The sequence below is a fragment of the Solanum pennellii genome, chromosome 1, assembly GCF_001406875.1.
Source record: "Solanum pennellii chromosome 1, SPENNV200".
NCBI classification, from domain to species: Eukaryota; Viridiplantae; Streptophyta; class Magnoliopsida; order Solanales; family Solanaceae; genus Solanum; species Solanum pennellii.
In genome coordinates, this window is record NC_028637.1 from 65568035 (window position 1) to 65583185 (window position 15151).

Below are 15151 nucleotides of genomic sequence, written 5' to 3' on the forward strand. Positions count from 1 at the left end.
TCTTAAAAACCTCTTTCACAAGCTTCTGACCACCCAAACTTCACCTTCTTTTGGGTCAAGGCTGTCAAAGGAGAAACAATGGACAAAAATCTATCAACAAACCTTCTATAATACACGGCTAGACCCAAGAAACTTCTTATGTCGTTGAGAGTCAAAAGTCAAGGTCAATTTCTGACCGCATTCGTATTCTTCGGATTAACCTCTACACCCTCACTAGATATAACATGGCAAAGAAAAGGAACTGACCTCAACCAATATTCAAACTTACTAAATTTGGCATAAAGTTGGTGTTCTTTGAGGACTTGCAAGGCCAACCTCAAGTGACTGTCATTCTCATTTTCATTCTTGGAGTAAATCAAATATCATCAATGAAAGCAATAACAAATGATTCAAGGTAATCTCGGAAAAATCTATTCATTAGGTCCATACAGTCCGCAGGGGCATTCGTTAACCCAAAGAACATCACTAAAAACTCATAGTGACTATATCTAGTTTGCAATGCTGTCTGGGGAACATATCTTCAGCTCTCACACTAAGCTGGTGATATCCCGACCTTAATTCAATATTATAAAAGTATCTTGCACATTGGAGTTGATAAAATAGATCATCAATCTGAGGGGGAGAATGCTTGTTCTTTATTGTGACCTTATTGAGTCGGCGATAATATATGAACATTCTAAGAGACCCATCATTCTTCTTAACAAACAAGAATGGAGCATCCCATGGAGAAATACTAGGCTAAATAAAACCCTTATCTTGTAAATATTTGAATTGGAGCTTCAACTCTTTCAATTCAGCTAGAGCCATCCTATATAGAGGAATAGAAAGGGGGTTGGTGTCTCGTAACAAGTCATTGCCAAAGTAAATTTCCCGTTTGAGAGGAAATCCTGGAAGTCATTAGGAAAAAACCTCAAGATATTCCCTTACTATGGGGACTGACTCAATAGAAGGAGTTTCATATTCTAGGTCCTTAACCCTCAATAAATGGTAGAAACAAACCTTCAATGTCATCCTACAAGCCTTCAAACAAGAAATGATTTAAACTCTTGGCATATAATTTCCCCCCTTCCACTCTTAGAATGGGTTTGTTTCAAAATTGAAACTTGACTACCCTTGTTCTACAATCTATGGAAGCAAAACATTCATGAAGCCAATCCATAGCCAAGATGCTATCAAAATCAAACATGTAAATTCTACCAAATCAACAACAGCAGCTCTACTGGGAAGCATTACGGAACATTTCCTATAGACTCTTTTTGCAACCATTGAGTCACTCATTGGGGTACAAACTGAAAAGGGTTCAATCAAAACATCGGGAAGTACATCAAACTTCCTAGCTACTAAAGGTTTAAAAAAATAAAGGGTAGCACCTAGATCAAGCAAAGCATAAACATTAACAGAGAAGACTGGTAACATACCAGTCACAACATCGGGAGAATTTTCTTGTTCACCACTAGGCTTGAGTGCATAAAAATGGTTCCTTTTTGGATCTTCGGAGCTAGGACCTCTTGATTGAGCTTTAATATTCCCCTTTACTTGAATCTTCACATTAGAACAATCTTTCACCATATGCCCACCTTTTCCACAACCATAGAACCTATTTGTTCAAACAATGCATTCACACACATATTTCTTACCACACTTACCACAAGTTGGTCTTTATGTTGGTGGATCATCATTTCTACCCTTTTTAGGTTTAGTAATTAACCCTATCATTGTTAGTCTTGGAGATTTTTGAAGGAACCTGGTGTGAAAACCTCTTCTAGAACTTTAGGCTTGTCTTGAATGTCAAGCCTACTCTTGGAAGAACCACTTTCAAAAGATCTTGCCTTCTTAGCTTCCCTATTCCTCTTCCTTTGAAAACTCTCCTCAACCTATTGAGCATGAACCATCAACCTAGAAAGATCCATATTGTCATGAAGCATGGATGCAAGACATTCTTCCTCAAGCTCCTCGGACACGCCAGTTACATAACGACTCATTTCAGCCCTAGCATTTGAAACAAAAAAGGAAGTATATTTGGACAACTTAATGAACTTTAAGGAGTATTCCTTAACACTTATACCTTCTTTATGAAGGTTGATGAACTCCTCTACCTTAGCTTCCCTTTGCTTTTTTGGGAAGAATCTGACAAGAAAGGGATTAAATGATAAAAGACACATAGTGTCAAAACTCTAGAGGCATGACATAGGATTACCAAGAAAAGAGTATTTTCCTAATCATCATATAGGCTATCATCGATAATTGTTGCGCGATTCACAACCATGAAGGTTTACTCAGACATCGACCCTATTTTGTTTAATCTCATGCTATGACATCAAGTTTTTCACATCCGGAGAGCACCCCCAGATGCGACTGGCGTCGTTGTCATCTCAGAGGACTCAGACAAGACCTTAGCACTCGTCATAACATGTCATCTGTTAAAATTTGCGGAAAAATTAAAAACTTTCATACTTATGTACATATTTAGGTATACTTAGACCTCTCACATATAAGCTTACTTAGATTTTACTTGTAGCAACATGTTAACACACATATGTTATTCTAAAACTTGTCTCACATTAAAACCATCTAAAGAATATTAGTTGGACTTAGCTAATAAAATGTCAAACGCCATATAGGCCTTACTACAATTAAATTCAAAGAACATAAAACGGAATAAAGAGTACTCTTAAAACTAGTAAAGTCTTCATAAGCTAGAATAACGAAAGGATAGCATCCCCGAACATGAGGAACTACTAATACTTGTACATGAAAGCCTTTAATGCACATACAATAGATCATATACAATACAATGATCACAACAACATAAATCATGATCATAATCAAAGAAATATCATCATAAAGTCATATTAACATTTCGTGTTGATAGATCATATAACGTAACATACAAGACACTTACCAATGATCCCATCCCAAGCGTACAAGTACAATGATCATGTGAAGCCCATAACCCCAAATAATCAAGTAAACAAGATAGGAGACCATAAGTAATGTTTTGCTTCATACATCTTACATCATAAGTAGTCATCATCACATATAACAACATAGACCATTTCATGTTCATTAATATAATCAACATCATATAAGAGCAAAATCATATATCATAAGCATTATACATTTAATATTCATATTCCATGAGAACAATCTCCTAGTACTTCCCTTAGAGTTAGCTTGTGCAATGTCTACGTAGAGTCCCATACCCCTACCTTTACTAAGTAGACTCCTCAAGTCATCCCAGTCAATGTCCATTCGCTTGCCTTTCATTTTACTTGAGGGAATAACCTCATTAACCGACATAGACCATATGAGATAAGATCGAATCCGGTGTCATGAAATCCCACACCGAAAGAAGGTGGTCTACCAGCCAAAGTAGATAAAACATAAACATAGCTTTCTATGTGGATCTACTAGCTAGTATTCCTATGGTTACAACATTGTTCAATAACTAGGATATATAAAAGAGAACCATAGTTCCACATTACATTGAAGTTTTTATCTCATGAGAATCATTGTGAACCTACCTTCATACTTGGGAAGGGACACCCCTCATATATAGTCCGTCGGTGCTAAGGGAATGTCCTTTTGTGAATAACCTTTAAGATATAATTTATTCATAAATCTTATCATAGCTCATAGGAGATTAACTCATTGTATAAACATTATCATAATCTCTTTAGGTTTAGGTGATAGTTTCCTTTCATCACAACCTTCATTCGTGAGATTAACATATCTGATCATAGTTTGTAAGGCATACAAGATAAATATCATCAACTCTCATTATCATATCCTTACCATGATCCCACATTTAACATATTTATAGCTCAAAATATACATAGAAACATTATACATACTTCAATTGCATAGCAACATCATTTGTAGGCTATCATAAACATAATAGAAAAATCATGACTTTGGAAGACTTACCTAATTGCTTCCAAGACTCTTCATCAAGAACTTATATTAAATTTATAACAATCATCCAATAATATGGTAAAATACTCAATAAAATAACCAATCCAAAATCTTTACTCATTCACAAGACCAATTCATAGTTAGGGTTAAGGGAAATGGTTCAGTTATGAGTTCATTCAACTATAGTTCCAATCGCTACGTTTTCATTACATTAAGTAATAGACATAACATAATCAAATTAATTATTTAGGGAGGGAACATTCTTTGCACGAAAATCAGCCATCACATATCAATTACCCAACAATACATACTTAATTAGCCATAGAAAATCATAGTTTTGCATCATTAGTCATAAATCTTGAGTTAGGAAGAAGAGCCGTTTTATAGAGTAAAAACCCTAGGAGTTGAGTTCTTGAAAAGTATCTTTGAAAGAAACTCTTGGGGAAAAGAATCCAAATAGTGAAGAACCCATACCTCATTGACGAATATTCCACGAATTTCGAATGAAAATCTTAAAATCTTCGTGTTCTTCCTTATGCTTTTCTTGTTCTTCAATGGAGTTTAAAAAGAGAGAGTTCTTGAGAGAGATGAGAGGGATTTTCTTAATCTGATTTGAAGTGCGTGAAAGTGGCCTGAAACTGACCTAAAATCATTTTAAAGTCTTCCCATATAATATCCAAAAGACCCTTCACTTAAATGGGTCTTCTTGTGAAGTTAAAGTACCTAAAATACGACTTTAACGAATCTGGGAATTGGCTGCGCATCACGGGAACAATTCCAATTCCTTTTTTCTGAATTTTGGGTCGAGGCAGTGAGCCTCGTGTGGGATGTGCATCCTGCATGACGCCCTTCAAAATCTGTCTGCTCGTAGGCTGCATTGGCACTTGCCTGCCATGTTGGGTCCCTCCTCAAGGACCCTTCAGGTGGTCCTTGGGGTGTAGTTATCGGACATTTGGACTCTTTGTACTACATATTACCTACATAAATTCTTTTTACTAGTTTTGGACTTCATTTGACAATCCCAAACCTTCACCAAAGACAGGGACGTCAACTAGTTCAATTTACCTAGTTTCCGCACGTCAAGGTTTTTCTTTATCTTTTTTTATCTAACATTGTGTAAATGAGTTTATTAATTTAATATAGGTATGGAAACATCATTTTAAATATTCTTCAATATTGTAAGCCCTAGTCCAAGCCATTCCGTAGTGTTACACAAACAACGAACCAGAGGAAGCGCAAATCGCCAAATAACTCGGCAAATCACATTTAACGACGCCGAATGGATCCACCAACACTAAATCTGAAGCTTAAAAATACTAAAATCTTTTATTATTTATACAGAGTTTTTTGGAGAGATTTTAGACTGTGAAACATTCGACACATAATATTTTTATTTTAGAAACTTCGTTCTTAAGTTTTCTCTCATGTTTTGACAGGGTTTTAAGGAAGCTTGAAGAAAAAATTTCTTCTTCCAATATCAGAAGTAGGTCTTCTTCATTTACCTTCCTTGGTCATTCTTAAGGTTTAATCTCTTATGCCCTTTTGATTTCTTTATCATTTTAAGTACATTTGATTATTGCTTGGGGTGTGATTTAACAAATATGTGTTTATATTATTGTTGGATCTTGCTTGTTGATAGGATTAGATGTATTTTAATGGTGATTTTGCCTATTGTTTGTGGCTTAATTTTATGGGTTTTAGTTGAAAATACAAAACCATCATGTGTTGTTGACTTTCCCGAGAGGAAGGTTGTGAAACCAAACCACTAGGCTGATGAACTAAGGAGTGGGTTTACGAGGTTCAACCTGAGAGAGTGAGACCCAGTCCCATATCCAAGCACCCTCTATCGAAAGGTCAGGGTGTGTGTAAGGCACAAACTTGTTAGTTTAGACGAGTGGGTGTCTGAGAAGAACCCATTTGATATATGGTAAGTTGCCCGAAAGGTAATTTAATTTCAATGCTTAGCCTAGTCACCATTGTGTTGCGAAATATGCTATCAAAAGTATGTATTGATTAGTTTGTGTCAACATCAATTGCGGCCACACCCCAAGTAATCTCTCTCATACTTGTTTTCTCTTTTATTTTTGTTATTTTACTAATTGTGACAAACCCCCCCCCCCTTTATTGATATTTGACACTTTGGTGTCGCAAATTAAATTTGTTTTATTTTAATATTCAAAAATATCTTGAACTATCACTAATTAGAACATAATCTAAGTAGATACTACTTTCATTTCCATTGCCTTGGGACACGACCCCAAACCTTGGTTGGGTTACTTTACTAGCTTTCATTCATAGACACTCAAACTTTAGGTTAGAGTGCTTGATCACAAAATATAAATGATAAACTATACTGAAGCATCACAATGGCGCCGCTGCGGGGGAGTGGTGTCTCTTGAAAATGTAGTTGCTTATAGCTTTTAATTTTGTAGTGTAGTTTCTACTAATTTTACTTTTGTCTTTGTTTTTATTTTGTGTTTTGTGTGTTTTTAGAAAATCCTCTAAGTTTGACAGAGGGAGTGGGTGGCAAGCCATTTGAGGTAGATCAAAAAGTCAAGAGTAACTTCATAATAGCTTCACCGGTTTCTCAACTGAATAACTTGACCACCAAAATAATCTGAGGTGCAAAACCTGTTCCATTGCAAAGGGATGTTTAACGACTCGAGAACACCCTCTAGTTATAACATGGCGTACTTGACCTATCGGAGGTCTTACAAAAGCCATTAACATTTATTCATCACATAAGTAGAAAAAGTAGTGCGAAATTAAAACTTTTCACAATAAAGTCAATAAGGAAACTCTTTTGTAAAACGTAAGAGGAACTAAGTATAATCATAAGCGATCTTAGACAAATATCATTATCATAGGTTCACGACCCTTAAATCTAAAGAAAGATACAAGTCTTATACAATGTCTTTAGTGAATGAAAACAAGACAAAACATCTACGTCCTCGAACATATGAGGACATACCAAGAGTCTTGAGAGAACAATCCAATTCCCAAGCTTCAACTCTAAGAATCCTCACTTTTCGCCACCTACACTTGTAGAATTAGAGAAGAATATGGAGTTAGTACAATTAAGTACTAAGTATGACAATCATGCAAAATCATGCTTTAAAGGACATTTTAGTTGAAAAATGTTTTTCATGCTATTTTGATAAAACATCATTAACCAATTGTAGAAGACATCATACAAGTAAATAATCAACATAAAAATTAATACTCTTTTAATTCTCAACATATGACAATATTCCATAAGTAACTCATTAACCATTTAAACCCCCTATCAAAAGTTATCCTAAGACCCACCTAGGTAAGACATGAAGATACCACATCTACTAAACACCTAAATTTTTCTTAAGACTACCAAATATAAGGATATTTGCTTTCAATCACAACTAAATAAGTCAACTTTCATTACTAGAGATACTAGAGAAGACATTCAATCATTTAATAACTTCATATAAAGACCATCTCTTAAGATAACTCTATGTTACACTGGTGCAATGTGAAAGTAGCATCCCATTTTACTACTCCCACTTAGTGCTCCTTTGGAACCACCCTAAACTAGGCACATTACATTCAACAAGTAACATAACTTTCATTAACATTAGACATTAAACAAACATTCTTAATGAAAGTCTAATAGAAAACCGTTAATTCATTAATATTACAAGAACACACCAAGACTCCCTCTAAATGCCTACTTGTTCAATGCATAGATGACATTACATTCTACCACCTGTCCTAAGTAGTATTTTCTTAGAAAAACCTAGTAATTACATTCTTTTATGGTATAGACTATGAGATATTAACATGAAATCTTGGTATTAATCCCTACAATATGAGGGGTTCCCATTTTCCTAAGATAGGGTTACTCTTTTAGCCTTTACATGGAATAACACTAGCTAGTCCTATACGGGCGCATAGTTAAGCGATAAGGAGATTGATTCTAGGTACTACACCTTAAATCATGTAGAGTACCCATTTAAAGAGGTTGCTTTTGGATACTACACCTTTACTTACGGAGAGTATCCACCCCTTTCATATCCTCTCGGTTCTAAGCATTAATCCCCACAAAATTTTAGACTTTCAATACTTTCATTGGCTACAGGTAAGGGATTGCTACTAAGTACTCTACCTATACTCACTCAAATAATACTCATCCTAACTTAGCATTCGTTCATTCAAAATGTATTAGGAATATTCGGGTTGTTACTAGACACTAACCTCTACTCACAGATAGTGTCCACCCCAAAGGCCCCCATTCATTCATTAGAATTCTATTGAGAAAACTTTTCTATAGACCGACATTCATTACATTTTCATTAGATTCATTCATTCATATGTGTATATGTGATAAAGACTTTCACATAACCACCATCATTCATGACATTGTTCCTAAACATTATCATACTACATTCATCATAGTCTAAACACAGCAATACTTCTCATTCAAATTGTACTCCAATAATCATAATATCCCAAAAAATCACATAAATAACTTCATAATACATATCTATACATAAACATCATGACATTAATTTATTTAACATTCAATTTCATAAAGTCGATAACCACAGTACACATACATATTCATACACATTAGCTAAACACCGCCACCATACGTGGAACGTACCAGACAAGAGAAATTCATTAAGAAGTAGAACAATTTAGGTCAACTTACCCTTCATCCAAGGCATTATCATCCTTTCTCAATTCTCAATCAATTCATCTAAATTAGGCATGGGTATCAATAGATAACAACAATACAACATAGTATAAGCACAATTCTTACAACATCCAATCACTTTCATGAAACTCTTTTTATAAGCCAAAATCAAGAAATTTGATGGATCATGGGTTCATGGAGTTTTTACCCTTGAAATCATCTATTAAACCATAATATAATCATATCAATTCTTTTGAAACCATTCAATGTTTGAACCCATGAATTTGAGGAAGAATTGGGTCTTTGATCATCATTTGGAACTTGAAAACCATTTGAGGATTGACTCTAGAGGGAAATCTAACTCTAAATAAAGGATTAACATACCTTAGCATTAAGAAGCCCACGAAATTGTAGAAGAATTCAAAGGAAATCTTTAATCCTAGCTCCAGTTTGACTCTAAGCTTCCATAAAGGTTTTGAGAGAACTTCTTTGAACTTGGGGTTTTGATTTTGAAGAATGATGTACAATTCTAGGTTTTAGTTTTTTAAATAACTTAAACACCCAAGAAGAACTAAAAATAACCGTCTATACTTTAATTAAAACGTGGGGTGAATTTACCTATTCACCCTTTCGTTGGTCGTGGCTAGGACACTGTTGCTGGCCCCATCGACTACCTATAATTGACAGACTGTCAATGGGTTGACGAGGTGTAGTTTTGGTAAGTTGTTTTTGAGTGAGGCTCCTCAAATTAGGGGATAATCTCCCACGACAAAGCGTGGAGCCACACTCCCTTTTGATAGGGCGTCAACCATGGGCGCCTATTGGGTTGTTTTGACACCCTCTTCGCAAACGTTTGGCTCCTCCTCAAGGACCCTTAGGGTGGTCCATAGGCAGTTGTACCTGACGTTTTGACCATAAACATGAACATCTAGATACTAGGGTCCCTTTCCATCATTTTAGACTCCAAACAAAATTTCAAAAAAAAGGCAAACACACTAGGACACACTAGCACAGAAAAGACTAGTTTCCGTAAATCTTTATTATCTTATGGAGTTTGCCTTAAAACTCATTAAATCAATTATTACAAATTGTTTCATGCCTTATTTACAAGTTATTAACTCAAAAACTCATGTGAAGCTCTAGTTTGTTCTATTTCATTTTGAGGGTCGCTACAGGAAGTATGTGCCTCCACACGCGAGGAGAAGTTCTAGAGAAAATGAGGAAAGTTGTGTTAAGGACATGCTTAAAATAATTCTCCAAAAGATTAAATATCAAGATAGAATGTTTGACAAAATGAATGAGAGTATTGAAATGCTGAATCAGCTAATTGGATCTTATTCTAGATCAGTTTAGCACATCACATAACTCTTGATGTTTTCCATACCTTAGCTCAACCCAAGCGACAAATTGGGATTCCCTAGTGACGCTAGATTTAACTCCAACATTATAGAGTGATGCAGGATCTACGTTGAGCCACGACATTAAATAAAACGCTTCTTGGGAGGAAACCCAAGGTCATAACTTAGTATCTACTTCTATAAATAATGGTGTGTTATTGTAGCAGGATAAAATGATTAAGGTATAGAAAACTTCAGGTTTGCTAGCCGAAAGTCCATATTGCAAGATATGCCAAACAAGTTAGCGAGTCCAACTGATTCCGCCATTTGGTATAATGCAAGAGTATTTGGAGTCTGTAAAACTCGGCAAATTCAAAAAGCAGATTGGTGCATCGCCTATCTTTTAGGCGATCTCGATGCAAACTGCCGATCTTGCCCCAGAAAATTGAATATTTTAAGGAAAGGGCGAGATAAAAGACCGATCGACGAATTACCGAGTAGTTCAAGAGAGCAATTAACTTCGCCAAATGGGCTAGAGCTGATTGGTTATTTAACAACCAAAGGTCAATTTTTTTAATCTCTCAGTTTTCCTTGTTTCAAACTCTCCAAAATCACACAAAAGGTATTATTTTGTTAGATTTGTGTCGATAGTTAGTATTTATAGCTCGATAATAGTTCTTGGGGTTGGACTACTTTCCTTCCTAGTATTAAAAAATTATCTGATTGGCATAAAAGATATAGTATGCACCAGCGAAAACATGCAACTACCAAGGAGAAAAACATTATGTAAGCAAATCCATGATATAGGCTCGAATCCTCCAAAAAAAAGAGGAGAGGATCTACAAAGAGGCAAGGGAAAGAGAAAGAAAAATATCATTAGTAAAAATAAGGCCGCAGTACTTGGAGCTGAGCAAAGTGAGTCAGAAGATGACCAACCGCTAGTATTAAGGAAGAATAGGCTAAGAAGTATGCCTCAGACTTCAGCTAGCAGGGATTTACCAGATGCTGCCCCCAAAATCAGAGTAGCCGTAACCACAACACCTTGTGAACCAATTCCAGAAGTAGCACAACTCATCTAGTGCCCCGCGCACATGTGCTAGCACATCACCGCATCTATTGAACAAATTAAAGGGTGATGAGGAGCAAAAAATTATTTAGGGTGAACTCTTATCTATGGAGAAGCTGGCAGAAAAACATTTTGATATCTTGCAAAAACTACACTTCCATAGGTTCGAGCAATTCATGAGGCCTCGAGGATCATACATTCCCTCCTAGGTTCCCTCTTGGTTTTGGGAATTTTACACAACCTATGGATCATTAATGCCCAAAAATAAAAAGTAGGCAAGTGAGTTCAGGCTAGTGAGATCTTTCACTGTTAGAGGACAATAGGTAGAATGCCACATCAAACATATCAATGATGTGATGGGAAGGCAGTATATTCTGAACATCCTTATGAGGGATTTCCCCAGTCCTCATCATTAGACGACCTGAAGGAGTGGTTGTCTTCTCTAATTTTTGAAAACGCTGAGAGATGGATCGGGGTTGGAGATCCAATCAAAAAAAGGGACCTGAATGTTGCTGCTAGGTTTTGGTTTGGCTTTATCAGCAGTACTATCATGCCATCCAAAAATGAGTATGCTATGCGTATTCATAAAGCAGATTACCTTGGTTGTATCATGCACAAAAAGACTATTGATCTTGGATTGCTGACATCATAGGAGATGGCCTGAGGGCCAAACAAAAGCAGACTTCCTTGTTGTTTCCTATATTGATTACCGAACTATGCATACGTGATAAAGTTTCTATGGACACTACTAGAAACTTTGAAGTCATACCATCTTCTTCCACTGACGTCTGGTGCACCGAGGAAAAGTACACCCGTGAGGAAGCTGGTAGAAGAGGATCAACCCCAGCTAACACCACTGCTGAAATTTATATCAACCTATTATTTGTATATGCAACTGCACCTACTTCCGCCTCTAGGCCCACAGGTACCTCTGCTCCTTCTTCCTCCTTACAAGGTCTAGATGTTTCCACATCTGGCGAGCAAATTTGAATCACTCAAGAGATGATCTTCAAGATGGGTACTCTAGACAAATTAGTTGAGATACGGGCATCCAAGATAGGAAGTCAATTCCAGAGATGATTGAGAGAGCGATACCTAATGCACTTACCCCAGTTGAAGCCACATTCCATGTCTTAGCTTGAGGGTTACTGCATGCAAAACCAGGTGGAAGAGGCCATCTGAGTTCTTATCATTACAAGCCAATGTTGCAAATCTGCGAACATATGTAATTTTTTGAAATCAGTTGACTTTAATGACTTGATGTGGACAAGGATGCACTTGAGGAGGTAGAAATTGTAGATATAGATGCTACGACTGATGAAGAAATGGAAAAAATGCGGGAGGAGTTTAGATCAACACAAGAAGAGAATCACATCTTTGGAAACTTATTAGATATGGAGGGTATAGTGGTACAACCTGCAATTCATACATCACATCCTGCAGTATCTACTATTGGACTTGACAATACCACCACTGATGTGAGAATTCCGGCACTAATGCCCAACTATAGGTTGTCGCTCAGAGTTTTGATGCCCCAAGAGGAGGAGAGACTACATAGACAGGATTTCACTTCACCTTTTTTTTTATTTTAAATTTTATTTAATTTTTGGTACTAATACTTGCATTTGAGCGAAAACACTTGTTTATGGTGGGGCGAAACCCAACTTTGTTTTTTTGTGATGAATGTTTGTGTCTTTTTATATATGTTTGGGTTGTCTGTTCATATTGAGTTTTGAACTTGCTTTCCCTAATGTTGAGATTATGGCTCTCTTTTGGGTTCTAATTTCATAATAATTTTGACCCTTCCAAAAAGTTTTCACTTTTGAAAATTTGTCCACCTCTTGTGTTGAATGTGGTTGTTCTTATACAACTTTATATCTTGGTTCGATCAATACCGATGACTTGAAAAGTCCTCTCAATCGAACAAACATGAATGTGCAGATCCAACAAGAAATAACAAGTTACATAGGCAATATGTAAGCTCTTTGCATGTCATTGTTATTAGCCAATTATCAAATTTGTTCTTTTGCAATAACCCTTGAACACCAGCGAAAGTGTGTTATCTTGTTTGACTTAAGTGTCACTGCTTTGTGTGATGATCTACCTTGAACCTTGCATGAATCATCCTAGAATTTTCCCGGTAAGTCTAATTGATTTAGAAAGGTATCCTCTTGACATGGTCTCAAACAATTCTTAAGAGTGTAAGCCAACTTTGAAATATACCTCTTTTATGGCCTACCCGTAAATGTGTGAAGCTCACCATTTGAGCCTTATCTCTTCCTTAGAAAAACCTTGATGAATCCTAAACCTTATGTTATCCATTAACTATGACCCTTTTTGAGATGTGATATAAGTAAATAGGAAACATAGGTAAAAATCCTAAGTTGGAGGTGTGGTGAGAAGGGAAAGAATAAGTCAAGAAGTGCAAAAGAAGTCTCGCAAACCCATGGTGTTGCAAAGAAATGGAAGCCTCCATATAATAAAAAAACAAGAAGAAAAAGTGAGAGAAGTGAAACAAAAAAGAAAAAGAAAAAACAAGTTTTGAAATAATATCTCAAAATGTAAAGAAATCAGTTATCAAAGCAATCCATGAAGGGAAATTAAAGATGACCTAGAGGCACTTGACTAAGGATTAAGAAGGGAATAAAGGGGATAGCTTAAGGAAATCACATCTCATTGGAGAAAAGTCACTGAGCCCAAATGACTATACCTTTGCACTCAGCCCTGTTACAAGCCATAGAAAGACCTTTTTGATCTTGAGTGAACCGAACCAAAGGTCAATAAGAAAATAAGGACAAAAATATGGTGAAGACATGCATTGTATTCCTCTTTCTGAGTGTGAGCGTTGCATCAGATTCATGATTGTAAGTTGATAAATTTACGTGTCTGAAAATGGAATCATTATGTTTGTGAGGGCATGTAGATACTTTTTTTGAGCTTTAACTTGCATTAGTGGAACATATTTTGAGCTCAAGAATCTTTGGTTATGGTGTGTCACAAATTGAATCTTTAAGTATACAATTGACCAATGCATGACTAGTTTGAGTATTGTTGTGTGCATTCATCATTGAGTCTTGTGTAGCACTATATCATACATCGTATTTGAACTACTAAACTAAAGTTTAACTCGAGGAAAATCAAATATTTAAGTTGGAGGTGTGGATGAGTCCTCAAATTGGACTTATCCAGGGCATTATTTGGATGGGAATAGTGTCCTTGATTATGTATTTTATCTTGATATCTGATAAAAACAGCTAAGTTTCATGTATTTGAGAATTTGATAGGGTCACATTCGGGGAGCACCCCCTACAAGTAACATGGCGTACTTGACCTCTCAGATGTCTTATATAAGACCATAGTTATTATTCATCGCATTGTCAAAGTAAATTTAGCAAAAAAATTTAACCTTTTCATAGCAATTCATATGCTAGAAACTTCACTTCATATATAATCAAAATATTATATTACATACTTAGACTCTAAATCTCTTTGCAATCTTAGACTCAACAACATAAGAATACATTAGGGACACGACCCTTAAAACATAATACATAACTATACAACATTTAAACATTTTACAGTGAGACATGAGTAGGGAATCCTTGGAACATAAGGACCCCTTTCCTTGAGCTTGGGAATCAGATATCAAGCTCCTCAATCTGTAGACATCCTTTAAGTATCCATAACCTACACTTTGTGTAAAAAGTAGAGAATAATGTGAATAGTACAAGAATGCAACAAGTATGGCAACCATGCAAAAATATGTATTTAAAAGGGACGTTTTCTTGAAATCATACTTCATGTCTTTTTGAGTAATTCTTTATAAAACCTTTAGACAATTGAATTTAGATCATTCACATACTTCATATAGACATATTCAAAGGCCAAACATCATATAAGATCACATATAGAATTTAAGTCATTTTTGAGGTCACTTTATAGTGAGCTCTTTTATTTTACATTGAGCTATATTTTCTTTTATTCTAACTTTCCGAGTAAACCTCTAGTGATACATGGTACAATTCATCCCCTTAGGGAACAAGGAAAGAATACATACAACCTACACAAGTCATCAACATAATCATATAAGTAAGCACATTGCAAGTCACCTTCAAGTTAAGGTCATAAGACAATACAATAAGCTATATCAATTTGCATATA

General features: G+C 35.8%; 1 pseudogene; it reads right to left on the minus strand.

The window, feature by feature from the left end:
• LOC114075303 overlaps window positions 1-15151 on the minus strand; it is a 42778-nt pseudogene that overhangs the window by 3162 nt on the left and 24465 nt on the right.